Source organism: Protopterus annectens, chromosome 16.part0 (genome assembly GCF_019279795.1).
Source record: "Protopterus annectens isolate FY-2018-M chromosome 16.part0, PAN1.0, whole genome shotgun sequence".
Taxonomy (NCBI): Eukaryota; Metazoa; Chordata; order Ceratodontiformes; family Protopteridae; genus Protopterus; species Protopterus annectens.
Genome location: NC_056750.1, coordinates 514,570,980 through 514,598,172, shown reverse-complemented (window position 1 = coordinate 514,598,172; position 27,193 = coordinate 514,570,980). Strand labels below are relative to the sequence as shown.

The 27,193-nt window shown below is 40.8% G+C and overlaps 1 protein-coding gene across 1 annotated transcript in view; it reads right to left on the bottom strand.

Moving 5' to 3' along the window:
- GLE1 (GLE1 RNA export mediator) overlaps positions 1 to 27,193 on the bottom strand; it is a 1,828,321-nt gene that overhangs the window by 1,687,532 nt on the left and 113,596 nt on the right. The window lies entirely within an intron of this gene.

Here is a 27,193-nt window from a genome sequence, read left to right as displayed (position 1 = left end):
CACCCCCCTACTTAAATATACCAACTTCGAGATCGCGCCACATTGAAGAAAACAGACACCTCCCCTTACAGAGATTTCCATTGAAACGCTCAAACTTTTACAAGTTCGAGCATATGGTCTCAACCATATGAGGTTCGAACTTGTAAAGATTTGACTACGTGAATGGGACACAAAAATAACATATGACAAAAGTGAGCAGAAAAAGTAAATAGATACGTTACCAAGCCAGAAAAAAATGACAGTCTGTGATGGGAGCTGCTATTTCCGACAAACAGCCTTCATCAAAAAAAGCCAAACTACTTTGGGCTGACTGCAGTCCAAGTATCAGAAGCTGTCAACACACTTTCACAGACATTCTTCTCATTGTACTCAGTACTTCAAACAACCATAACCAACTCTCACCCCGTGCACAACCCCAGCCCCTCCAAACCTAGTATAAATTACTCAACTATGCACAATTCCAGCTGACCCAAATTTAAATAAGACTGCTTTGTCAACCACCTCACCCCACAAATCGCACAGTTGTCTGTAAAATATTTTCTGTTACCAATTACTCAATTACAAGTAGACTCTCAAGGCAATCCTATTGGCACAAGCACACACATGAATCTTTCCTTTGATGTACACAGCAGCATTGCAAGCAGGAAAAAAAATAGGGATGCTATAAGGACAGAAAAGGTGCAATAATACTACCAGCGAAACTACCCTAACCACTAATTAGGTGCAAAACACTCCTCTGTACGTTATTCTCCGTATTGCAAATGCACAGAGTGAGATACATAACCAGGAGTCCTGTTGCAATGAAATGGCAAAATTTGGTATAAATGTAGCCCATAACAGACACTATTGCATCCCATTCTGTGGCCTCATGCTCAAGTTAACACTACGGCCATATCACTTCCAACATAACATGGCACAGAGTTAGATATCAACCTGTTACCTGCCCAGCATGTAAGCAAGTATGACAAACCTACATACCCAGCAGGAAGCGCCAAAGTCAAGCAAAGCAACTAGTCACCCTTGTCCAACTTGAAACAAATAAACAAAGGACAGTGTCCATACTCAGATACAGCTTGGAAACTCTGGAATGCCGTATTATCAAACTTAAGAGTTATAGCACACCTTAAGACTGTTACACTCGCAGTTAAAAGTCCAAAGGCAGTATTACCGCGGTCTATGCATATGTGGTGGCATTTTGGCAAACATCTCCCAAAGGAAAAAGTATAATGTGCTTTAGGCAAAAGTATTATGGACAGCAGTTTTATGAGGCTAAGGAGTATTACACATCTGCATAATAACATTCACAGCAAAACACAACTGAGCCTCATCTGCATACAAAACACAGAATGGGCCCTAAACTTATGTCAGTAAACAGCAGTTTACTTACAGAGTACCACTGTTGGTTTGCACATTGATTAAGCAGACTAGAGGGGAGAGAATGAACATCTACTACCATACTTTGTAATAGGAGGCAAGAATATTGACTTTACTTCAAGACAAGATTTTATTTTAGTGCTTAGGAATACATGGTCAAACTACTGCCGGGATTGTTGGCCAAAATAATTCTTGTTTGTGTCGGGTAAGTGCTTGTGCATACATAGTCAAACCACTGAATGTATCACTAGGGGAAATGAGTCATTTATATGTCAGTATAGTGCTTCTGCATACAAGGACAAACAACTGAAAGGGTCAATGTGGAAATTATTCTTAAATGTGTCAATGAAGTGCTTCTACATACATGAACAAACAACTGAAAGGGTCACTGTGGAAATTATTCTTGAATATACCAACGAAGTGCTTCTGCATACGTGGGCAAACGACTGAAGGGATCGCTGTGGAAGGGAGTCATGTAGGCGTCAAAGTGCTTATGTTAAGTGGTCCGACTGCTGAACTAAATGGAGGAGAAAACTTATTTAGTGCCACTGCAGTGCTGGATAAGGAGAAGATCACAGTCAGCTGCCTGATGGCCGGATCCACCACATCACACCTGCACTCACGTTTCTCAAAGGCAGGCACTGTTATGACTCTGTCAGAGTCCATGTTAGTGTCAATGACTTCACATGTACCTGTCTGGATTATAAGATGAGACACGACTTGAGGTCTCAGAGTACATGTCTCAGGCATATACATGTACCAAGCCTTAAGCAGTATTTTACCTTTAATAAGGACGATGCCTCAGAACAAACTGTAAATGATGTACTTCAATATTTGGCTTAGTTTGTGGTGTCAGTGTAAGGGGATACAGTATCTGTCAGCCTGGGATTACATGACTGTCCAATCTCGATGCTTTGCCAGAGATCATCTTCATCAGTCACCCCTGGCATTTCCTCTACTGGAGCAAATGAAAAGTAAACCACCAAAGTATCAGGACCGATCTCTGCTGCTCCTAGCTCGAACAGGGCACAATCCACACAGTGATTCTATTAATAGTTCACCAACAGTAATAACGTAGCGAAACACTATTGCGAAACTGTTTATTCATCAAGGCACAACTGCTCTCTGCATACAGTGCAAAATAAAATAAAATAAACTAGTAAAACAGGTTTAGCACTTTCATCTGTTCATAACAGACTTCCTCAGAACCTACAACTGACAAGAATAATTCTTCTCTTAAACAACTTTTGGCGCCAAATCTATCAATTAATTAATTGATTAATTAAAATTCATTATATTTGCAGTATGTACATAATTTTGTTTAAAATACTTTAAAAACATTCTTATTAATTCTGTAAGAATACAGTGTTCAAAATTAATTATACAGTGTTCAAAATTAATTATATAAATAATGCATACTTACTGTATACTACGCTTAACACAATTAAAGTTCACATTAAAAATAGCGTTAAAAATAACAGCACATGTTTGTCAGTACTTAAATATTTTGTTGAATGAAAATAAATTATTATATGACATAATTGCTAATGTTATTCCCCTAATGTCAAAAATGGTTTTAAACTAATATACTCGTTCAATCCAGGGTACGTAGTGGCATCAAGACAAATTTGCCATTTACTTTCCATTGCACCTAACTTCGCTTTCCAGTTGCCACTACCTATTGATCTGTCTACTACTTCCAGGATAGCAAATTTGAATATATGCTCTTTACCTTTGTCTTGAACGTGTTTGCTAAGTGCGTTTTTATCATCTCCTTTCTTTATTTTGTAGGTATGTTCATATATACGGGTTTTTAAATTTCTCTCTGTTTTGCCTATATAATATGCAGAACAGGATAAACACTTAGCTAAGTACACAACTCCCTGACTATTACAATTTCCAGCTCTAAATTTACATGTGCTTTTAATAACATTATCTAATTTTACATATTTGTCTTCATTAATATGTTTACATTGTGTGCATGTACCACATCTTTTAGTACCCTTTCCAATATTATCTTTTTTATATCTATACTCACTACTTTCAACTATTCTCTTAAGGTTTTTACCTGTTTTATATACTATTTGTGGGTGAGGTCCCACGATATTTCCTATATCGTCCATGTTATACAATAGAGTCCAATATCTATGTAAAATCTCTTTAACTAAATTAGTATGCAAATTATACATAATCACACATACTCTTCTTTCTGATGTCCTATTTGTCCTATTATTAAATGCTTCATATCCTAATAATGGATGATAATTCTTTCCCCATTGTAATCTAACATATTGGACCACATCATCTAACATATCTTTTGGGTAGTCTCTTTTCGTGAATAATTCATATATGTGTCCTAGTTCTTGTCATTAACTCCATTGTAGATGACATTCGAGCTGCTCTTACGCATTGTCCTTTTACTACGTTTTTAAAAATATGGGGAGGGTGACAGCTTCCAAAATGAATGTAATCATTGGAATGTGTTTGTTTCCTAAATAGTTTCGAGGTAAACCCTACCCCACTGTTACTTATATATGTGTCCAAGTATGCTATTCCCTTATCTTCCACTGTGTGTGTAAATTTTAAGAATTCTGCAGTACTATTGATATATTTAATGAAATCTGGTATAGTATCCATTTTTCCTTTCCAGATAATAAATAAATCATCCAAAAATCGTGTATATAGGGAGATATTTTTAAAATATTCACTAGGAAAAAGGTAGAGGTTCTCCCATTCCAGCATAACTAAATTGGCGTATATGGGTGCACATGATGCACCCATTGCCGTACCTCTTGTCTGTCTGAACAGTTCTCCTTGGAATTCAATATAGTTATGTTCTAATATGAGGCTCATCATACTCAAAATGAGTTGAATTTTGTCCCAAGAGAGGGTTGAGTATTTTCTCAAACTATTGCCAAAATATTCCAGCCCTTTATCTATCGGAATACAGGAGAAGAGATCTTTAACATCTATGGTTATGAATATGATGTCTTTGCCCCACACTTCTGGTGTTAACTTACTAAGAAAGTGCCAGGAATCCTTAATAAGATGTGGTACATTTCCATAGATGTGTTTTGTCCACTGATCAATGGTGACCCCCATGTTGAACGTTTTAGACTTAGAACCTGAAATGATAGGTCTAAATGGCGGATTTCTCAAGCACTTGTGGATCTTCGGAATACATACTATTCTGGCCAACATCGGGTATTCATTCCTAATGTAGTTATATGTCTCTTCATTTATTCTACTATCTAAAAGGTATTCTTCTAGGACCAAATTGATACGTCTATGTCCAATGTTTACTTGGTTGACTGATATCTCCTCATAGTTCCCTGAGTTAAATAGTATATCTTGCACCACACTATTGTATTCAGCCTTGTCGTATAAAACAATCCCACCTCCCTTGTCCGGTTTCATAATTCGAGTATCTTTATTGCATATAACTTCCTCTAATGTTGTTCTTTCCTCATTGGTCAGGTTGTCTTTCAAATTCTTATCAATAATGTTTTGCTTCCTAATGTTTTTGTATAATTCATATACTTCTTTACACACAGCCTGTTCGTATGTAGCAACCTGCAGGTTAGGCGGTGGTATAAAGGTGCTTCTTTTAACTAACTTGTTCTCCTTTTCCTTTTCCTTTTGCCCTTCTGCCTTGTTCTTAAAAAATATTGCCAGATTCAATCTACGGCAGTATAATTTGATCTCTTTAATGGTGTCAAATAAGTTGAAACCTACACTTGGGATATATTTCATACCTTTGCTGAAAAGAGTAAAAAAACTGTCTGTAATTTCAGTTTCGGTGTAATTGTATACCTTAAATCCATTTTGGTTATATATCTTTGGTCTGCCTTCGTCATAAGGGTCATCATCTCTCTTATCTGAATGTACACATACATAATCAGTGTTCCCACTTTCCTTATCATTCATCTCTGCATCCTTTTCCTTATTTTCTACACTGTTTTCACAATTCTTATTTAGAGCCTCTTCTGGTATTTCATTGGTGCGGGGTAAAACCTCCCCCCTTGAAAATTTTCATCTTCTTCGTGTCTGATATGTATATTGTATTTATCTCTCCTTATATTATGTGTCTCACGGCTTTGGGGCCAAATATATGTCCTCCCCGTCCGATATAATTCCATGTCTCTCTCTATCTTGTGCATCTTTCTATTATATACACTTCTAACTTTGTTACTTGCTATCTGGAATTGTTTAGAATACAGTTCATGCCAGTCATCAAACTCAATATCACTTATTATTTCCTCATTTAACACTTCTAATTCATTTAAAACAAATGCTATCTTTTCGTCATTGTACTTCATTATAATTTTCATATACATATGACCAAAAGTATCGAACAGCTTGTTAAACTCCTGCTTCATTTCATTATTATAATCAATACCTAAAGGGAGTTTAAAAAACGTAACCCCTTAGGTACAATATGTTCACTGATACATTTCTCCAAGTAAGCATTGTCCAATTTTGCACATTTTAAATGGATAAGTTTTTTACCTAAAGTGTAAATTTTTGCTTTCAGGCTACTGTTCGTATTGTTAGACTTTTGTCTACCATATACATTTCTAGCATCATTTTTTGTAACATCATTTTTTGTACAAAATTCATAATCTTCAGTTAGAAAATCAGACATGACATTAATTGGCATATTTTCCTTTCCCTTTCTAGAACTCCTCTACTGGGCAAGGTACTTGCTAGCCTCATAGTGCCTTTTTAGGCAGTGTCTCAAGGACATAGTTCCTGATGTAAAAACACCATCTAAAAACAACCTCAAGGTTATGCTGCTAAATACTCAAGAGTCTTAACATGAAACCAAACTCACTGGATATTTGTGCAGTCACAGAGACCTGGTTCAAGGCTGTGGAGAGAACTCAAGCCATACCGGGCTACACCTTCTTCCACACATTCTAACCACCAACCGAAGGTATGAAAAGTGAAGGAGGCATGTATCATTATTCATTACAGATAAATACAGCTCCAAATTGGTGCAATAGTAGAATTCCCAGAAGATAGTTCAGGTGCAATTAACTGTTTGTAGGACACCTATTCAAGTCAATGCCAGATACAGAACCCCCTCCATGAATCCAGTCACCCACTCAGTTTATTGGGATGTACTTGAGGCTATCAAGATACATCCAAACACCATACTGTTGGGGAACTAGGCATCCACTGACTGGTTAAATTACTTGCGGTCTTATACACTTGCCCAAAAGTTCCCCGACTACATTAACTCCAATGCTTTGGAGCAGCTATTTGACACCCAAACAAGGCATGCCAACATGCAGAATCTGGTGCTTGCCAATATGGGGAGTACTGCAGCCCCCACACTGTGAGGTCTTCCCTACTGAGATCTGACCACAAATCTGTATCAGTCAAAGCCAATCAGTATCTTCCCTGCCCCCCCCAACCACAGCAACTAAACTAAACAACTTATTCGCAACAGACTATAAGCTCTTACAGTAGGGGATAATTAGCTTTACTGCACCTCCTCCCTCAGATGGGGCAGTCAGCTATGCCAAGACGTATACCAAGGCTGTATATAAACACCTGCATAACTGCACTGAACCCGGCCATACCGGATAGCAACAAAACAAGCCCCTCAAGGAAGAGCATGACTGCCTGATGGACTACTGCCATTAACAGCCTTTAAAATAGGAGGAAGAAATTGCTGTATAACAGTAAGAGGAAGCAAGCCCTAAAATGGAAACACTACCTCTTCAGCTTACACAGGCAAAGAAGATGTCTTTACAAGTCCTCAAAAGCAAAGTACGAATCCAAAATAGCTTCCTCAACTAAGGGGAACCTTAAGGCATTCTTTAGTTACATTCCTAACCTAAAATGAAAGGCGCAGACTTGTGCCCAAATGATTGCTAATGATACCCCATATACTTTGCCTGTGGACAGAGCTAACCTGTTAGCAGACAGGTTCTGTGAAAACTTCACTTCCTGCCCCTACCACAAGTACCCCATGACAACCCCACCATCCTGTTCTCTACCTTGTATCTGTAAAGAGCAGGTTATACACGTCACCAAAATAAAAAAAAAAAAAAAGTAAACATCTATGGGACATGATACCATCCCTGGTTGCACCCAACATGAGCTTAAAATATATATATATATATATATATATATATATATATATATATATATATATATACATATATATATATATATATATATATATATATATATATTCCCCCTCCCATCTTCCCCTTTCCCTGCGGTGCATTTAGCATGTGTTGCCTCACATGAATACTGACTGGAGTGCTGGCTGTAAGCTCTTAACAGATTTACTGTCAAGTGTTTAGCCAGTGTCTGATGGAGGACTTTATTTTCTAGTTTGTATTGTGGGAAAATTATTACAGACTGAAGTAAATAAAGAATGGCCAGTACCATGAACCAGTAACCTAATGATTATGGCGGGATTGTTGTTATGTGCCCCTATTGGGCAGTATGTGCCTGCCATGAAGGCTAGCAGCAGCTACTGGCCGGCCAGTGCTCAGTTGCCCAGCAGGTATTACCTGGGAAAGCGAAGAGCAGGTCATCTGTGGCCATCGGCCAGGTTCAGGAAAATATGCCAGTAGATGGGACACAGAAACTGTGTCAGGTTGCAAGACAAAGACAAATTGATAAATAAGGTAGTCATACACCCTTCATAAGGGATGCCTGCAACAATCTGCTCGCCAATGCACAGGAAGTCAAATTATGGAAACAGCTTATGAATTAAGAAAAACTGCACTCTGCCCGAGACACAACTTAGGGGGCAAAAGTTGCAAGTTAGAAAAGTATGGGCAGTGTTATGAACTATACCTCTGAACTGTACAGATTTTCACAGAATGTTCAGATTTAGGCCTCACATTTCTGGCCTGTTTCTCATAAACTTGTGTTTCTTGGCAAATGGTTGGAAATTCATTGAAGATCAAAGTTAGAAAATAAGGACAGGCATTTAAGTTTCAGACTTCATAGCCTTTAGAAAATACATGCTAATGCAAAACCCATTTATTCCATGAACTTTCTTTATCGATGCATTGTCATATTGGTATATTGTTTTATCACACACACTTACATTTTTAACAACATATTTTTAACAAATTTTATAAGAACTACAGTATGTAATGGAAGTGTTGGTGCACTATAGGTTTAAAAGTGCAATGAGCTTGTTCAGACAATTTGACGTTGCTTTAAATGGAAAGGGTGATTTATAACATTAAATTTAATTAGGAAGAAATTTTGGCGGTTATTCAACTATTTAAACTGTGGTTTCAGTGTTTTACTTTGTTCTGAAGAAGTGTATTGACATACATGAAAGCGCTAAACAATATCGTGTAAAAGTTTTTATTGGAGTAATAAAAATTTGTTTTTTAAAAAGGAAAACTGTGTGGATCGTGGTTACATCTTTGGGACATTTTGTGCTGACTATTGTTTGGATCGTTGGACCCTTTGATATCGTTGGTGTTAATTTTCTAAGTTTGTAAGAGCAAACATAGAGAAAGTTCTGAAACATGAGGAGAATAAATCTAAGATGACTTCTCTGCTTAGTCAAACAGAAGCATATCGGCGTCAAGCAAGAATGGAAATCAAACCCTAAGTAGATCAACATCAGGCAACAACTGAATGTGCCAAAAAACAAAGGAAAGAATATAAAGTGAAGAACCAGATGAGAAGTCAAGAAATGTGGGAAATGCATAAATAGAGTTGCAAGTACAGAAAACTTCTTGAAGAACCTCATGGTGATCAGGATCAAAAGCCAGAATGGTTAGGCAAATTCAAACCAAGACAAGAAAAGTTATTATTGTCAGCCCAAGATGGTGAGCTATGTACGCATTGGTTTACAAAGTCTATTGAAGACATGGGAGAAACAAACAAATGTAGGTTTTGTAATACAGAATTGGAAACAGTCGCACACACCATTGCTGGTTGTGACATATCAATGACAGAAGGACTGTATTCATGCTAATGCAAAAACTGTTCTTGAATTTGTTTAACTGCTTTGTGTTGACAACATACTCTGGAACAGTATTGTGGGTGTTTGCAGCAATATCTGTAAAATGTACTCTCTCAAAGCAAGCACTCTCATGCACATTCTTTGAAAATGTTGTGATCTAGTTAAACAATTATTTTGAAATATTTAAGTTTGAGTTCTATCATCCTGATCCATTCTGAATTTTTTTGGGGGGGGTTTAATTTTAGAAACTATCAACTGCAAAGTAGAAAAGAGGGCACACTGCTTAAAATGTACTTATGAGGTGGTGCTAGTACTCCTCTTAGTACTGGAAGATGCAAAAAGATCAGACATACCTATGGCACCTGCAAGGTATACGAGGATCTCGTATATGTATACATGCTTCTAATTGGTCGTATGGTACAATAATGGTACATTGGGGAGGAAGAAACCCTCCTCTCCTTACATTTCCTCAGTCTGTGAATTTAGGATATAAAACATCTAGGATGAAGATCCCTTTTCAAGAAGGAGTGCCAAATGTAAATGAGCCGACTTTCAAGATCAATTGTAAAGGTTTAAAACAAATGTACAAAATTAAGTTATGTACCTACCATAATGTTCCATGTTAGTTGTCTTCATCTCGCCTTCTTTCTTGCTGTTTGGGATCAGAGCCGATCCTTGGCTCTGACTCAGCCATCTTCAATAGCTCAAGAGCTGATTACTGGCTCGAGGCTACCCCTTATCCCATAATGCCTAGCGATAGCTACCCAGATCTCGTTGGAAAAAGCTAAGCCAGACATAAGAGAAAAAAACAGTTATCAAAAACTGGTTGTTCCCAGCATTCTAATATCTAGAATATCTTAGGAAGACCTGGCCAGAATAATAATAATATTAATAAAAGAATACTCAGCCAGTGAAAAAAGGAACTCCTCTCAATCCACTAGGACGGGGGACGGAGGGAGGGACCCAAGAAAGAAGGCGAGATGAAGACAACTAACATGGAACGTTATGGTAGGTACATAACTTCTTAATGTTAAGTTATCTATCTCGCCTTCATTATTGCTGTTTGGGACAGCGTCCCTAGCACCTAACACCATGGGTGGTTCAGTGGAACAGACTCTTAAGAACAGTGGAACCAAAGTCAGCTCTGCTCTGGGAGACCATATCCACCTTGTAATGAGATATAAAGATATGAGGGTTTGCCCATGTGGCAGCTGCACAGATGGAATCCATGGGCAACCTAGACTGAAAGGCTACGGAAGTGGCTAATGCCCTAGTAGAATGACCTTTCGGTTTAGTTGGTAACTCTTTGTTCCTTAACTGATAAATAAAAGTAATAGTGTGGGACAACCATCTGGATAAGATCACCTTGGAAACTGGGATACTTTGTTTGTTTAAGGCATAATAAAGGAATAACTGGTCTGACTTTCTTATTTCTTTATTCTGTGCAGGTAAAAACGCAATTGTCTATGAACGTCCAATTGGTGAAGTTTGTACTCTGCTTTGCTGCTATGATTTGGGAAGAACACATGGAGATCTATAGATTGGATTAAATTATTTTCTGAGCAGACTTTAGGAAGAAACGAAGGATTAGTCCTCAGAGCAACTCTGTCCTTGTGAAACACCAGGTAGGGAGGATGAACACATAGTGCCTGGAGTTCTGAGACACGTCTAGCTGAAGTGATAGCTACCAGAAAGTGCGTCTTCCAAGATAAAAACTTGATGGAGCAGGAAGCTGCTGGTTCAAAAGGGGACAGAATTAAAGAAGTTAGGGCTAAATTAAGGTCGCATGGAGGAAGGGGATCTCTCACTGGAGGTCTAAGAGACGTTCCTCTCAAACAAGCTTAACAGAGCTTATGAGACAAAGTTAGCATTTGACAAACCAATATGAAAATTAGAAATGGCCGCTAATTGTACCCTAATCATAGGGGAAGCGACCCCGGAGTGAAATAGTTGTGCCAGGAATTCCAGAATTTCATGGACTGGGGCTAAGAAGGGATCCACATTCCTAGACTCTGCCCAACAAGAAAAACGTTTCCATTTGCTAGCATAAGTTTTTCTCACTGTTGACTTGAGAGAGGAGACGATAAGCTCAAGTACTGCTGGGGAAATGCTGGAAAGCCTGGCTAAGGTTGGAAATGGAGCAACCAAGCTGTGAGTTGAAGAGTTTGGAGGGACTGATGCAACCCACCTGACTGATGAATCAGGAGATCTGGAATTGGGTCCAGAATCCAGGGCTGATCGAGAAGGTAATGGTGCAGGAACGGGAACCATATCTGTCGAGGCCAGTAGGGGTCAAGGAGAATCATTTTGCAACCCAACGATTTTGCTTTCTGCATGAGTTTTGGTATCAGGGGAAACAGAGGAAAAGCATAAAAGTCCCTGAGGCCAATCGTGGACTAGAGTGTCTCTGGGTATGTGACCTGGAAGCGGAAGAAAGGAGAAGTAGTTGCTGCATTTGCTGTTGAAGGGGGTGGCAAAAAGATTGCAGCAAGGCTGTCCCCATTTGCGGAAAATAAGATCCGCAACTTCCTGATTCAGAGACCACTCATGAGGCATGAGAATGGCTCTGCTGAGCCTGTCCGCTATGACAAAGGATCTCCCAAGGATGTGCGTCGCGATCAGAAAACGCTGGGAGGAAATCGCTCACTGCCAAAGTCTGAGTGCTTCTCGACACAGGGGGTAGGATCTGGTCCTGCCCTACTTGTTGATGTACCACACCACTGACATGTTGTCTGTCTGGATTGCAATGGTCCCGGAAGGAAGAGAGTCTTGAAAAGCTTGCAACGCTAAGAGCAAGGCTCTCATTTCTAGGACATCTATATGCAAATGGTACTCGTGAGGTTGCCAAGTGCCTTGGACTGTCCTGCCCTGATAATGCCCCCCACCCTATCAGGGAGGCATCTGTCGTCACTTTGGCTACCGGAGGGGGTTGTATGAAAGGTCTTCCCTGAGTAACTAATGGAGAGACCATCCACCAGGAAAGGTGTCTTTTGCATGCCTCCGTGATAAGGATCATGTAAGACATGGGTAGCTCTTGGAAGGACCATTGTGTGAAAAGGAGCAACTGAAGAATTCTCATATGGAAGAGCACTAGTGGGATTAGAAGAATGGCCGCTGCCATGGAGCCCAGAGTTTGAAGGACATACCTGACTTGGATCCTTTTGCTCTGCATTAGAATTTGCACTTGTTGGCAAATTGTGGACACTCTAGTGGTAACCTTGCAAACATATCCCTTCTGTTTAAGTCTGCTCCTATACAAGTGATAGATCAACAGGGCAACAAGGCAGATTTTTCTAAATTTATTGTAATACCTACCTGGGGGCAGGATGTGACTGTATAATCCCACGCTTGTAGGAGTTGATGCCTGGTGGTAGCAGTAAGGAGCCAGTCATCTAGATATGGAAACACCTGGAATCCTTGACGTCTCAGGTGAGCCGTGACCACTGCCATACACTTGGTGAACACCCTGGGGCTGTGGTGAGACCAAAGGGCAGAGCTCTGAACTGGTAATGACTGGCCCCCACCCGAAAGCTAAGAAATCTCCTAGAGCATCTGTCCATCTTGATATGGTAGTACGTGTCTTGAAGATCTATCGAGCACATCCAATTGTCTTAACCCAGAAAGGGTAGAATGGACTGTAGTGTGACCATCAGAAACCTTGTTCTTTGTACAGACTTGTTTAGTCTGCAGAGATCCAGAATCGGTCTCCAGTCCCCTGTCTTTTTTGGTACCAAAAAAAACCTTGAGTAAGTTCCGGATCTGTGCTGGTTTGCGGGGACTTCCTGGACGGCTCTTTTTTCTAGCAGTTTTAAAACTTCTATTACTGCTTGCTCCTTCAGATTGTGTGGCACATCTGGAAGGATCTTCTTTGATTGTAAGAGGGGTTGATGGAAGGGAATTTTGTAACCTCCGGATATAATGGACCGTACCCATCTGTCTTTTGTTAAATTTAGCCAGGCTTTTGGGTACAGAGAAAATCTTCCCCCGACTGCCTCCAGAGGTGAGCAGCCGGGCAACCCTTCAGGGATGCTGGAAGGGCTTATCAGAGAAAGATTCTCTGTTGCCCTGGTTCTGTGGACCACTTCTGCCACGAGGGCGGCATCTATTACTATTGTTTTCCCCTCTGCCTCGGGAGGAAAACTCACTATGTGTGTCAGAGGAAAGGCTCCCTGAGATTTATGGAACCACATTTTCCCACTCTTCTGTCCCTTGGGGTAAGGTCTAGAGGGAGTGGAAAAACAGACTCCCACGGCAGAGAGAGTCTTGCCTTCTTGCTCACACCTAGTCAACGTGTCTTTTACCTGAGGCACAAAGAGAAAGTAGCCATCAAAGGGGGTATTTGTGAAGGACGCTTGAAAGGGTTCTGCAAAGTGACAGCCACATCCACGCAAGTCTCCTAAGGGCTATACCCGTGCCTGCGGCTCTACTCGCTCCATCGGCTGCATAGGAAATGAGCCTCATGGAGGAGTTAGCTATAGAATTAAGCGTCGCTAGCTAGGAAGCTACTTTGACTTGTGCTCCCTCAGCTGTAGGATCTTGAAGGGTATCTCCAAGCTCTTTAAGAAGATCCCTTTGAAGTAGAGTAAAATTACATAGATAGTTCAGTGACCTCATGGAGAAGGTCGCTGAAGCAAACAAACATTCACTTTCCGTACCTGCCCATCATCCTAGACTCCTTGTTAGGGGGATGAACAGATGAAGAGGTCTCTGCTAGCTCTTTTTTGGTGGCTGCTGCTACCACCATGGCATCAACCGGCACACCCTTAGAAAGGAATTGCTCATCCTGGGGGGCTGTAATAAATTTACTAGGTCTCCTCGGAGTTGGTTCGACTGTGTCCGGAGCTGACCAAGCCTTATGAGCCACTACAGACATTAGTGGGTCGAAAGGAGGAGAAACCCAGGAGGTGGAAGGTCGGGAACTGAAAGCATCCAGGAATACAGACTCATCCTCAGTGGGAGCTAGGGGATTCCAGTTCCCCCTTTGCCTAAGCATTTCCAGGATGTCTGAAAAAGAAACATCTTCAGGGGGAGACTTTGGGGACCCTTCCGATTCATCTAAGTCTGTATCAGAAGTGACAGACTCAGGGGAGTCAATGTGCTTCCTCTTGCACTTCCTCTTCCGAGGGGGGCTCCTCTGAATGATCAGGGGAGGCCTCGGAAGAAGATGAAACACACAATGGGGTGTCCTGGAGCATTGGTTCCCCATGCTTGGGGTCTGTCTGGAGGAGGCGCAGAGGTTGGCACAGGCACTATGGGGGAAGGAGCTGGTGGGGCCTGTAGTGGAGCTGACTCGGGGGACAGCACACTCCGCATGACCTCAAAAGCGTCCCTGTCTCGAGGCAGAGAAAGCTCCTGTTCTGAAGAAATAGGAATCTTTCTCAGCGCCGAGAGAGACTGGTCCGAGGCCAATGTTGGAGCAGAGCTTACCTGCGCTGATGCTCCGAGAGGGAGAATGGGGTCGGACAAGGGTCCGATGCCACTCGCCCCCTCGGAGCAGATGAGGGAGCCTCGGCATCCAGATCCCTCGATGGAAGGTACCATCGAGGTAAACTGTGCCGACGTCGGAACCGAAGGGGATATGGTTATCGGAGCCGATGGTTCCACTACTCGAACCCCAACGAACTCTGGCTCCAAACTCATAGGAGTCGGAGGAGGAACATCAAGTGAAGTGGATGGAGCAGATACCTGTTGAGGAGGGCTGGACAATAATTGAGTTAGTGCCAGCGACTTTAGCAACCTACTGACTACTCTCTCCAGATCATGATCCGACAGCCTACAGGATCGAGAGGAGTGAGAGGATCGGTGGCTACACTCACTTTGAAGTAATGGAGAGCGAGGAGCCGAATGCACAGACTCTAAGGAAGGTGACCTCAGCCTCTTGCGGTTCGGCGACGGCTCCGAAGCATCTGATGGAGCCGACGGGGAGGTTGTCTTGTCGGTGCCAGCCAGAAGCAACTTAGAAGGTAAATCCTGCACAGGAGTCTGCTCCGAGGATGGAGCCGACGGCTTACAGGATTTTGGGGATTTCACTGGCTGTGAACCCTTTGCCAGTGAACCCTGGAATTTTAACAGACCCCTAAGAATCAGTTTGTTCTTACGCTGCTGCAGGACTTTTGGACTAAAGGCATGGCAAATAGAACAAGAGCCCTGCAGATGAACACCGCCCAAACAGTAGACGCAACTAGTGTGCCCATCTGTCAGAGACATCTTCTGACAGCATGACTCACACTTCGTGAATCCAGAAACCTTAACTTCCTTAGACATGACTCTACCAAAAAATGGGAAGACTAAGTAAGTAGATACAGACAAAAAAAACAGTACTACACTAGACAAAAACACACCAGTACTATCTAAAACTGTAAATGAAATCTAAGATATAATATAATTATATATATTTATTTATTTTACAATAAGGGGAAAAATAGAAGTAGGAAAGTCTCCAAGTTAAACGGCTAACCTAGGGATGGGGAGGGGTGGAGAACTCTCTAACTTAAACGAGTTCTATCAAAAAAAAGGTAGAGACTATAGAAAATATAACTACAACACGTATAACTAACTCTAAAAAAGAAAGTATACTAGAATTTTAAATTCTAAGTTTACACAAAAAATCAAATATACGAGCCTGAGCCAGAAAAATGACACCTTCGCAGCTGAAGCGGCAAATGAGATCTAGGTAGCTATCGCTAGGCATTATGGGATAAGGGGTAGCCTCTCAAGCCAGTAATCAGCTCTCGAGCTATTAAAGATGGCTGAATCGGAGCCGAGGATCGGCTCTGATCCCAAACAGGAAGAATGAAGGCAAGATAGACAACTTAACATCACTGCTTTCAACTAGATTACATATTTTTGCTTGCAATTACATTTTTGTAACAAACAAATCTCACCAAACACGGTAGCCCAGCATTAATGCTTACCATTGCATTCTCTTATCAGGGACAGTCACTTAATGTTGATAATTTATTTTCATGGGCTCATCGAAAATATTGATCATTTCTATGAATGATCAAAAGCCTTTTTTTTTTAGTGTGTGTGTGTGCGCATGTGTGTGTGTGTGCGCATGTGTGTTTGTGTGCGCATGTGTGTTTGTGTGCGCATGTGTGTTTGTGTGTGTGTCTGTGCGGTGATGGTGATGTGATGACTGTTAATTGGTAAACAATTCAAATGCAGACATTTTTGTTCAAACTATTAATTTAACAGATTGGCAACTTAATTGCATGGATATGTTTACCAGTTAATGTGGCAATTTAATTGCTTACACGTGTTTACCAGTTAATCAAACTCGTTATAGATTTTTTTTTTTTTTTTTTTTTTTTTTACCACAAATGACCTCAGTATTTTGTGTACTGATTGAGGCAGGGCATCAACTGCTGCTTATTCCAGACTGTTGTGTTTGGCAAGACTTTTAAAAGTTTATTTTAATGACAAACTTAAAAAGCCCTTCTATTGCATATCATTGCTGGAGCCTTCCTGTGTCCTGACAGAGTGCTCTTCAAACTATCTGGAGATATACAGAGCCGAGTATATTTTTCTGGCACTTCAGAGTTGTGTACTGGTAATTGTTTGACTAATTTTATATTATTCCAAAAATGTATTTAAATGTGAAGCACTTTTCATCTTCCGTCTTAGGAAGACTTCTTCAGACATCTGTCTGAAGAAGTCTTCCTAAGACAGAAGACGAAAAGCGCTTCACATTGAAATAAATCTTTGGAGTTTTAACCGGGTGGTTCAGAGCCTGTTTTTGTTTGTTTTACAAAAGTTTGTTTATCTGGAATTGATTTATAATTTTATATCATTGCTGGTTGACTTCAGAGTTGTACACTGTTATTTTTGCTTCAGTGTATAGTTTTTATAGTTTTTCAGATCTCTGCTGAAGGTGTTGGTTTTCCCATACCCACCCTCCCTATTCCTGTCTTGTTTAAATTTAGAGGCTTTTGCAGTTGCCCGCCCCACACTGTAGATTTGATCTGGGACACTCCCCCCACTCCTTCTGCACTTGTTTTTGGTCATCTTTAATTTAACTGAATTTGTTAAACTGTTTGGTCTAACATTGCTACATACTCAAGTGTGCTAGCTTGCACTGCATTTGAATTGTTTTTACTGCTGTTTTAGCTACTTTTCTGTGTGTGTGTGTGTGTGTGTGTGTGTGTGTGTGTGTGTGTGTGTGTATATGTATATATCTATATATATATATATATATATATATATATATATATATATATATATATATATATATATACATACATACATACACCTTTCTTGTAACTAGTGTAGTCCACATTCAGATTTGCTGTATCCAGGACTGTATGTAAGCTTCTGAGCGCCCCCCCCCCCCACAAGCTTTATGTGTTGGAGGGAAGCCTTCTAGCTTATCAGTGGGAGTGGTAAGCACCAGGTAACCTATCTACCACATAAGGAGCAGTTCTGGCCCAGAAATTGTAGTTATTGGCCGTTTGGGCAGTTTTTCCATCTCTCTCAACCTTCTGATTTAAAAGCCCGCATTTGCACTTGTTTCCCCCCTTTCCTGTAACTAGTTTAGTCCAGATACAGATTCTTAGTTTTAGCACTTGAATTTGCTTATTCATGATCAGCACTTGTTCAGAACTTGTAAGCACTAAATAACCTACTAATTACTACAGCACTCAACCTTCCTCATTACCTAGAGGAAAACAGTTTTGGTACTTACTTTTCTCACTTGCTTAGAGAAAAACAGCTCTTGTACTCACTTTCTTCACTTAACTAGAGGAAAACAGTTTTTTTTATTCAGGCATGTCCAAGGGACACAGCTCCTAGTGCTCTCCTGTCTATCTGATGAATCTGGGCATCTTGGGGCAATGTAGAAATTGCCTCATGTACACGGACAATCCTCTTCTCCTACCACCCAATACTACAACCTGTGAGAGATGCACTTATCTAGCCAAAATGGAGGTAAAGCTCTCTCCAATCAAGACTGAACTTGACAGTCAAGAGGAGAAGGTAAACACCTGCACCACACCACACTCATCACATAGTCTCACTAAATCTACACCACCAAAATCCACATATAGTAACACAAAAACATTCGCGAAGGCTCTCAATAATAATCTGTCTAAGCAACAGAGACCTCCAAAGCAGAAACGCAAGCAACCTCCATCCCCCAACACAACCCAAATGACACACAGCCAGCAGACTCAGTGTGCCACTCAACCACAGCCAATAAGGCAAAACAACGTACCCAACACACTAGTCATAGGTGACTCTATAGTCAGGCACACTGAAGTCCCACTCACCAGGCTAAACAAGGAGAAGGTTGCTGTCAGCTGCCTGTCGGGTGCAAGAATCCGCCACATAACCCACGCACTCAGGTCACTCCACAACAAGTACAAATATGACTCTGTCATTGTCCATGTTGGTGTGAACGACCGGAGACTTACCTCCCTGTACTACATGAAAAGAGTCATGGAAGAGCTCTCCGATCTTGTAGCCCAAGCAGGTATGACCCTAGCTCTGAGTAGCATTCTGCCATCACCCAGAATGATGCTGCAGTACAAGGACAAAATGATTGACTTCAACAATTGGCTAAGCATCTGGTGCCATTCTAAAGGGATCCAATATCAGTCTGCCTGGGATGACATGGCCGACAGACCACGATGCTTTGCCAGAGATGGCCTGCACCTGTTACCCGTGGGATTCCAGATACTGGCTAAGGTTCTTGCCACCCCTATAGTGCCTTTTTTAGGCAAGGTTCAAATGACAGATTCACCACCGTAACAGGAACAGGCAAGCAAAAACGGTGGGTGATGCTACTCAATGCTAGAAGTCTAAATCTAAAAATGCACTCACTCGAGGCACTCCTTAAAATGGAGAACATCGATATCTGTGCAGTGACTGAGACTTGGTTCAAGGCTCCAGAGAGTAACCCTGCACTACCAGGCTATAACTCATACCACACTTTTCGGCCATGTAACCTGGACCAGACCACCAAAGGCAGAGGTGTGTCCATATTCATTAAGGATATCCACACCTCCAGGCTAGTTGCTCAGCATAATGCAGCCGAGGTTATCCGAGTGCAACTAACTCTGGGAAAAACTGCAATCCAAATTGTAGCTTGCTACAGATCCCCCACCATGCCCCAGGATTCCCACTCCTCTTTTCTTGATGTAATGGAAAATATTAGGGTTCAGCCAAACACCCTAATAATGGGCGATTTCAACTACCCCACCATATACTGGGAAATCTACTCATTTACCAACTCCTTCACTCAACGCTTTCTGGAATTCATAAACTCCAATGCCCCGGATCAACTTATCCACACCCCCACTAGGGGCAACAATATCCTAGATCTCGTCATTACCAACATGAGTGACTAGTGTTCCACATCTGAAGTAAACACCTCATTGGCCCGATCCGACCATAAGCTAATTAACCTAGATATCCACATCCCGCCCCCACCCCCCATTAAGGAAACCATGGTAAAAAAATTCTCCAAAGCCAACTTCATGCTTCTTAAGACAGAAGTGGTGAACTTCATGACACCCATGCAGATGGACAATACAGTTACGACTACTGAATCCTACACAATTACACTCCTACACAATTACACTTTATAAGCGCTTACATGAGTGCATGGATCGTGCTATCCCAAACAGAACCAAGATGCTATCCTCCAAAAAAAGGAAGCCAATCTGGTGGTCCCCTGGCATAAACAAACTGTACAACAGAAGAAAGAAACTGTCGCAAAAGAGAGTAAAATCCCATGAGTGGAGGAGTTCCCTGATCAGCCTCAGTAAGATGCTGCGATCCCTGATAAACTCCTCCAAAGCTAGTTACGAAAACAAAATCGCCACTGATTCTAAAGACAACCACAAAGCATTCTATAGCTACATCAAGAATCTCAATGGCAACACTCAGATCTGCTCTGAGTTACAGCACAATGGCACTAAATATACAGACCCAACTGATATTGCTAACATCCTGGCACATAGGTTTAGTGACAACTTTACCCCCCCCCCCCCCCCAAAGAGTCCATCTTTATACTGGAAGAATGCAAAGTTCCTGTAATCACGGCTGCACACATAAAAAACACACTCTCCAAAGCCAAGAACACAGCACCCATGGGACCAGACAACATCCCAGGCTGCATTCTACACGAACTACAGAACGAACTGGCACCCCGCCTAAGTACCATGTTCAATCATAGCCTCACCTCAGGCTTTTTGCCTACTTAATGGTGCACAGCGACAGTTATCCTACTCCACAAGGGGGGGAGCCACCACGGACCCTGGGAACTACCACCCTATTAGCCTGATGAGCCCGGTCTGCAAGGCCATGGAACGTATCATCATGGAACATATAAACAAAGACATTGGTAATCTCCAAACACTGGACCCCACCCAGTTCGGGTTTGGAAAAGGCAGATCATGTCTCCTAAACCTGATAGACTTCTTTGAAGCAGTCACCAAAGCTGTAGACAAGGGTAAGATGGTTCACACAGCCTATCAAGATCTTGCCAAGGCTTTCGACACCATCCCCCACTCTGGGATTATAGATAAACTCACTAAGCTAGGTATAAATCCCTATGTCACAAGATGGGTTGCCAACTGGCTCACTGACAGAACCCACACTGTGAAAGTAGCAGACTCCAAATCAGACTTCAGACCAGTGACAAGTGCAGTACCACAGGGTTCAGTCCTGGGTCCTCTCCTGTTTGGTATCTACTTCTCTGAAGTACAAGCTAACACAGAAGGTCTTTGGCTAACGAAGTTGCCAGATGACTGCAAACTAGGAGCCATAATCGAAACTCCTAACGATGTGGACATCCTACAAAAGGGCCTCACTGAGACAGATGCCTGGTGTCAAAGCCATGGCCTCAAGCTCAATGCCAAAAAGTGCATTGTCATCCCCTTAGGTAAAAAACTTTGTACCTATGAACTACAACATAGGCGGTAGTGTACTTAACATCGAAAGTGTGATAAGAGACCTTGGGACACAGGTGGACAGTAGTCTCTCCTTTGATAATCACATCACCAGGTAGTCAGGAAAACCTTCTACGTGGCACACCTCATCACAAAAGGTTTCTCATCCAGAAAAAAAAAAAAGAGGTCATTGTTCCCCTCTACTCATCACTCATTAGACCCATTATAGAGTACAACGCCCCTTTTGGTATGTACCTCAAAAGACATTCACAACTGGAAAGGCTGCAGAAATACCTCACAAAGAGGATTACCAGCCTCAAACAGATGCCCTATGCAGACTGTCTCAAAAAACTCCAGCTTTACTCCGTCGCATATCGCCTACTCAGAGGTGATCTCTGCCTAACGTACAAAGCTATGTCAAACCCAGAGCTGATACAAAGCTATGTCAAACCCAGAGCTGTTGGACATGCTCCACTTAAAGAAATCCCAATCCATCCGAGCTACACGCTCTAGAGACCTAAACCCTGTCACCACAATAAACAGCACATGCCAGAGGGATCAATTCCTGTCCCAGAGACTTCCCATACTCTGGAATAAACTACCTATCTATATCAAACAAAGCTCTTCATTAGCACTCTTCAAGAAAATTCTTGATGATTGGATGGGAAATAGGAAATTCACCCCGGGGATCACCTCTGTGGCTCTGCTCAACAGTGGCATATGAAAATACATTTTCTTGGATGGCAAAAGACAGGGTACCTTTTTGGCTGGGCTTGTATAGGCCCCAGGCCGATAGCCTAGTACCTACCTATGAACCTATTGCAAACAGGTGATCGCAAGCTAAAACATGTAAATCGGCCTGAAGGCAATTTTCTTTTATAATTCTTTTAAACATTTCTACTAGATCTTTGAGCATTTTTTACACATAAAACGGTAGACAAACCATGTCTGGGTTGGTAATGCAAGCTTTACCCACAAATAGTGTTGTTTTGACACAAGACTGGCTTTCTATACAGGAATATTTCAACAATGGTGAACTGATATACTGTGCTTTTCTAAGAGATGAGAAAACTGTGCGGCCTGGCATACCATTATACAAACAAACCTGTTCCTTAACAACACTGTTAACTACTTAGCTTTCTGTTCACAGAGTGTCTTTCATGCTTTAAGTCCAATCACATCCTGCATGATTTCTTAGTCTAAACATTTTGGCTTAATCATTATATCTCACTCTTTACCCTTCTCGCTCCGCTTCATTCATACTTCACTACTTGTTACACTCACAGTAGCTCTGTGTCACTTCATTTATTTTTATCTCCAGCCAGTGTTCCCCAGCAGCCCTACTCTTGTCCTACCACATTGCTGTGTCACTACAGCTGAAGTCTAACTTGGTCTCTTCTATGTTTCTCCCAACAGTTTTGAGACAGTATTTCATCACTGCCTCAAATGGATTGCAGACCTTTAAAACAAATACATTTTATATATAAAACCTAAAGTTTCATCTTAGGCTACACTTATATGCTTTCCTACCCCTATTCTCCTCTTACTCACAAGAATAAGGGATATACATCATAACCCCTGTGCTGATGATTTGCACAACTGAAACCAGATTCCCAGCCAAACCTACTGTCACCTGCTAACTTGTCTCTTCTCTTCTATACGATCTGATACAGTTATTTTAAAAGTGCTACACATAAGTGATCACAGTATATGCAACAAGCTAGAACAGATGCAAGCCTTTGTCTGGCACTAATACCATAGACATCTTATACATTTATGATTTCCAGTCATAAATCTCCTATCTCCTATAAAGCAGGTGTAATGAGTATACAAGGCTATAAATATATTCAGGTATGTTTGAATCCCTAAAAGCTCAGGTGAAATTAACATACCTTAACTGCTCCTTGTGTAGTAATCAGTGCCCATATAATAAGGAGATGGAAGCTATTGTTACCTTCGTCGAGATAACCACAAATCCATCATCCTAGTCAGGATATGCATTGCCCAAATAAACCACCTGGACTTCCTGAAGACACTGCTGTCTGGACACTTGAAAACACAAAGTATGATATTCAGTATGTGGAAGCTTAGAATAGTCATAAGATGCAACAAATGTTTCAGTGAATTCAAGAATATAGACAAAAAGTATATATTAATATATATATATATATATATATATATATATATATCAAATATATAAAATACAATAAAATAAAGAGCACTTCACTGTAATAAGCCGATTGATGCATTGTAAACGATCAGCTTATTGCAGTTAGATCTACACTCCCCAGCTCTTCGTTAAATGATAAACACAAAATAAATAAATAAAAATAGTGGGTGTTCCTTTTCCTGGCACACCAACTAAATGGGCAGAAGACACTCCCCTCCCACCCTCATACACACAGACACGCACAGTCTCTTTTGCTGCATTCACACACTCAAGAGTTTCATCGCTAACACTCTCATACACATGCTTACAGTCTGTTCTGCATCCACACACACAGCCATTCTGTTTCACACAAGCACTGATCATACTCTCAAACACACGCATACACAGTCTCTTCTGCATTCACAAGCAGACATTTTGCTTGCACGGACTGATCATTCTCTCATGCATCGCTAACACTCTCATACAACGCATACACACTTCTGCATTCGCACACAGACATTCTGCTAGCACGCACTGGTCATTCTCTCATGCATCGCTAACGCTCTCTCATACACATGCTCTTCTGCAATCACACACACACATTCTGCTTTCACGCAAGCATTCAACAGCCCACATGCAATCAGCATCAGAAACCCACTCATACAAATACACGCACCAATGTACGCCCGGCAAACTCAACTGTATATGGAACGCCTGGATTTATGGCTCACATTTTCAGTTCCCTTCAGCAAAAAATGGTGGTTTGGTGGCAAATTAGTAAAGACTGAAGTTAGAATGTTTAAAAAAAGTAATGGCAGACATTTCATATTTAGACTTTGTAACCACAGGAAAACCCATTCTGTTAACAAGCTAATTTTGTAACAGCAATAGTTAAACAATGCCCCTATTTTGAGCCTTTGTGTACATTCTTGCTTTAAGAGGTTGAGAAGACCAATTGGAGTAACTAATATAAAAAAGTTTGAGCTACAATAGCCGTATAACTAGAGAGGCAGATTTCTATGTGGTAAAAATATGAAAGAATCAACTTAACCTTAAAAGTTAGTGTACATGATGTGATTTTTCATGCATTTTGGTTGAAGTTTCAATGAAGGCTATACTGGCTCCGATAATGTTTTCCATCCTGCAGGAAACTGTGGTCATAATACAGTTCCACAACAACGTGTAATTTACAGCCGCTGTTAACCGGGCCACTTTTGAAAATGCTTTTGTCACAGTGTGAGCAGGACATCAGTACAGGGAACTACTGATCTGCCTGTGTCGAAGGTAAGTCAGGAAGGTGGAGATGAATTCCACTGGAAAGGATGCGATACAAAAGAATGGGGGATGGGCCGCCCAGCCCTACGCTTAGAAAAGTGAGAAATATAGGACTAACAAACTTTTTAGTGCATTCCTCTAACAGCAGGTGGCTAGGCTAATTTAACAAGGATAAAAGAAAACTAGAGTTTGAGTTTAAATGTGTTGGAGCCCAGAGTTTTCCTTTAAATGTGAGATAGGGCCCATCACCTACCACCCTTGGAAGTCTATAATCAGTTAATAAAATCTTCGTTTCTCCATTTATCACACATTGCATCTATATAGCACTATATTTTAAAAACTACCCATTGTTAGTAGTTCTAGTAACATTCTTAATTACCCTGGTTGTCTTACTTCCAGAGTACCAAGGGGCAACCCTTGTGAACCTGTTTTTTTGCTTGTACCAATCACTTGTTTCACCTTCGTTTCCTTAAACCCCCTGGACCTGAAACATGCCACTAAGGAGTCAATTTCTTGTTCAAACACTGCGTACTTGGTACACAATCTAGATAACCTATATGTCTGCCCTTTAATAATACTGTCAAAAACATGCCTTGGATGCATGCTATCAAAGGGTAAGAGACTGATCTTCCAACAGGCTTTTCTAAATACAGACGTCTATATATTATTGGCCTCATCCTTCCTCATCCGTACATCTAAAAAATCTATTTCAAAATGTGAAGAATGTGCACTAAATCTCAAAAAGTCCATCGTAGATTCTAGGTAACCAATAAACTCAGCTAATTCAGTTTGCGTACCATTGCAAAGAATGAACACGTGATCCATAAATTGTGCATAATGTAAGAGCAGACCTCGCCAACCATGTAATGTATTAAAAATAACAGCTTCTTCCCAGGCTAATACCATACTGGCATAGGATTTCGCACATGGGGTACCCATGGCAACTCCTTTAATCTGCCTATAAAATTGGCCACTGTACATAAAAACACTGTTATCCAAAAGCGTATGTAACAGCCTACAAATCATACTTATTTTACCTTTGTATGGACTATTTTGTTTCAAAAAATATTCAATGGCCATGAGGCCATAATCACTGGGTATGACAAACTGCTGACATCAAAGGTTAAGAGCAAAAAAAGTCTCATCATTAACTGTCAATAAAGGTTCATGTACAGCAGTTAAAAAATCTGCAGTGTCCCTTAAGACCCTTGCTAAAGAGGCCAATACGGATTTCAACCTAGATTCAACCCAAATTGAAGTACTCAGTGGCCAATCCCTGCCCAAAACTGTCTGAGGGGAGGACTCAATAAATCCTTGTGCATCTTGGTTAAGGGCTTTAGCACAGGAATAGTCATAAGATCAATCCATATAAAACTACACACTTCTTCACTAAGTAACCCCTTGTGTTTCAATTCAAGCAAATGCTGCTTTACATTATTCATTATTACCTTGGTATCCAAAACAGAAATAGGGAAATAAGTTGAACAATTGCCCAACAACCTAATAACCTTTTCATGATAAAATACACAGTCCATTACTACTACTACCGCTCCACCCTTACTGGCGGATTTTAATCATTATATCCTTGTTTTTCATTAGTAGCTCCAAAGCAGGTTTATCTTCTAATGTTAGATTCTGATATTTCCACCTTTGTCTATTATAAACATAAATTAGTATCTCAGTTTCACATGTCCTTAAGAATGTCTCAATAGCTGGATTTAAAAAAGGTGCAAATGAACTGGGTTTCTTCAACTAACCTTGAATGCTTTTCTCAGTCACTAAACATCAAATTTAACTGTAAACACCTTCTGAAAAGTCTTAGGTCCAACAGATCATCACTTAAAATGGAAACTTTGCTCGCTACTAAAGTCAACCCCTTAATTAAAACACACAGCTTTGCCTCTGATAAACTAACATTAGAAATGTTAACAATATGATGATTTCCAGTCAAAATTAGGTTTTCCCATATTTGGCTCCCCTGCTGGTACAGCGTCCTCTCCTCTTTTTATTTTTCTCCTTTAAAAGAAACGGAAGTTTCATTAAATACATTGATTGGTTTGTTGTTTTTGGTCTGGCATCCAATCCCAAGCTCTCATTCATGTTCCTGTCCGTAACTGCATACGTACCAGATGTAATCACTGTGTTTGGGACCTCAGCAGAAAGAGATGGTAAACTTGTAGATTCACTCACGGTGACTCTGGTGTTAGTCAACTGCTTGCCATTAATACTTCAACCTGCCTTAGTGTCATCATTTAATGTCAGTTAAAAGATGGTTGCTTTCTGATTGTCATCTGTCGGCTTAACAGAAAATTTTTAGGCCAGGTGAATATATTACCTGAAGTGAAATTTTGATAGTCTCTTAGCAATTTTTTGTTTTTATCTGCTGCAGCTTAGAATCAGAAGCTGTTAAAGCACATAACAAATTATCCATTCTAGCAAAATATCACTCGCTATTAAAGCTGTTCTCTATCCCAGACTGCCTCATCTCAATGGATCTTATAAGCTGATGTTCTTGTGCAGAAAAAGTCTATTAGCAAATGCATGCAA